The following is a 2846-nucleotide window of genomic DNA, read 5'->3' on the forward strand; positions in this document are numbered from 1 at the left end:
TCATGTGCACCTTGTGACCAGTTGGTGAAGAGTCAGCGGCATTGTCTTTGGGACTATCCCTCGGCCCAGCAGGTGTGGCTATGAGTTCTTCGGCTGATGCCTGCCCTCTCCTCGGCTCGACAGTACACATAGGGGGAAGCGGCTTTGTCCACCCTTACGGGCCCGGCACTTCAGTTTGAGCTATCTTCCACCAGCAGGATGATAGTGATGCAGGGGGGCGACCTACACTCCAGCCTGCTACAGAGCTTACACCACAGGAGTGGTGCAATGAGAGAGAGGAGTGTTGGGAGCTCATCAGTGGCCTGACACTTTGGTTCAACTGGCGGGCCCAAGGTTTCCGCATCTTTGAGGCTCACCCTGTGCCACCAGCAGAGACTGTTTGTGACTTTTGGCTAGAGTTGATCCATACACTCAGAGGACAGTTTGAGGGACTACAGGGCAACTCCGACCGCATGCAGGAACGCCGCAAGGCTTTCCTTCTACTCTGGAGCCTTGGGCCTTTCTACACCATAGTCCAAGGGGTGCTCAGATGGCACTACTGTCCACCTGTGTGGCTCTTCCTTCCTCCCATCTCCTGATTTAGTCTCATTGTATATATGTTGTTTTTTCATTGGGAGAGTCTCCCCATCATGCTTGTTGTATCCCTCTCTTGCAGAGGTGGTTGTAGCCCTATGGGCAGTTTTCATTAACTAATAGAAGGATCTTTTTCTCGGAAAAAGAAAAGTATACAATCATTAGGACATGCATGTATTTTGTGATAATCCAAGTCCAAATTAGTAAGAAGCTTTTGAGGGGCTGGACGGGTAGGGGGCATGTGATTCCCTTTTGGTAAGATTTGCTCATTCAGCAACCTGTCATTACATGAACAAGTAAGACCTTTGATCACTTTATATAAACTGTAATTTTCACTTTTTCACGCTTAGGATACAATGTATTTACCTAAAAATCTATGTGACTAAGGCATCACACTAACCATAGACAGACTGCAAATTAAGCATTGCCAACGTGGTACAAAGAACGGCGATTTTCGCACTAGTGTAGAGCGGCATGCGTGCAAGACTTTGCATCATTGCGCCATCTTTATCATTGCTATCATGACATCGATATGAACGGGATGGATGAGGAGGTCCACAATACTGCATTCATTGTTTTTGCCTTCTATGTTGGAATCCATGTCAAAGAACACGTCCAACATTGCTCCATCTCTACTTCTTGAAATTCCTCATCAGGTATTAATTGGGAGGACTCAGTTGATGGTTGCTTGCTTGAAAATCGTCTTCTCTAGGATGAAGTTGGAGTAATATCTACTTGCGGAGTTTGACCTTCAATCTCTAGACCATCAGATAGATAACGCAGGTCTTGTAGTTGCTCTATCGGAAAGAGATTGTGATTGCGTATGTGTTGGTCATAGATTTTCTATTTTGGAAAGATCTAATTCTTGCAATGCGCACAAGGACACAACATCCTATCGTCCATAATTTATCACCAATGATGCAACAAATAATTAAAACACTTTAGTTGTTATAACTACACACTACTAAGCACATGACAATCTCACATTCTCTAGCCAGGCCCAATCCCCGCATACCTCGATCTAGAGGTGCACGGAGATTAGGACCACAGGGTAATAATCTTGTCTTTATTGGTCAATGACTATATATTAAGGTTCTTGAAGTCTGTGGGTACTTTTGAGGTCCGATTGCATTTTTTCTACTATTTGCTGCTAGCTCTAACAACCTCACACTCTGTAGCCAGGCCCGATCCCCGCACACCTCGGTCTAGAGGTGCACGGAGATTAGGACCAGTCTCGTCTTTACTAGTCAATGACTATATATTAAGGTTCTTGAAGTCTGTGTGCACTTTTGACGTCCGATTGCATTTTTTCTACTATTTGCTGCTAGCTCTAATAATCTCACATTCTGTAGCCAAGCCCGATCCCCGCATACCTCAGTCTAAAGGTGCCCGGATATTAGGACCACAAGGTAATAATATCGTCTTTATTGGTCAATGAATATATATTAAGGTTCTTGAAGTCTGTGTGCACTTTTGAAGTCCGATTGCATTTTTCCTTCTATTAATTTGTCGCTAGCTCTAACCTAACCTATAATCTGACATAAACCTAACCTAACTTAATGTAACCTACGTTATAACCTAAACCTAACCTCTAACCAAAGTCTGTTGTGTTTTAATAAGTATGCGAGTCATCTTCGAAGTCCGTTTACATTTTTTCTACTATTAATTTGTCACTAGCTCTAACTTAACCTATAATCTCACCTAACCTATAACCTAAACCTAAGCTAACATAACCTAACATAACAACAACACAATGGTGAGGCGTTTGGCAAAATGGAAAGCCATACAACTTGCTCACAATGCATATGCGATGTCGGTAAGCTCTATGGCTTGCCAATTTGAGAAACTGCTCACCATTGTGTTGACTATATATTAAGGTTCTTCAAGTCTCTGTGCAGTTTTGAAGTCCGATTGTGTTTTTTCTACTATTAATTTGTCGCTAGCTCTAACCTAATCTATAACCTAAACCTAACCTAACTTAATGTAATCTAGCTTATAACTTAAACCTAACCTAAACGAAGTTCGTTTGCATTTTTAGAAGTACACGAGTCATCTTTGAAGTCTGTTTGCATTTTTTCTACTATTAATTTGTCGCTAGCTCTAACCTAACCTATAATCTAACCAAAACCAACCTAACCTAACCTATGATAAAAACAACACAATGGTAAGGCGTTTGGCAAAATGGCAAGCCATACAGCATGCTCACAATGCATATTGGATGTTGGCAAGTTCTATGGCCTGCCAATTTGACAAATGGCTCACCATTGTGTTGA

This window comes from Adiantum capillus-veneris, chromosome 25, assembly GCF_014529385.1.
Source record: "Adiantum capillus-veneris isolate H3 chromosome 25, ASM1452938v2, whole genome shotgun sequence".
NCBI classification, from domain to species: Eukaryota; Viridiplantae; Streptophyta; class Polypodiopsida; order Polypodiales; family Pteridaceae; genus Adiantum; species Adiantum capillus-veneris.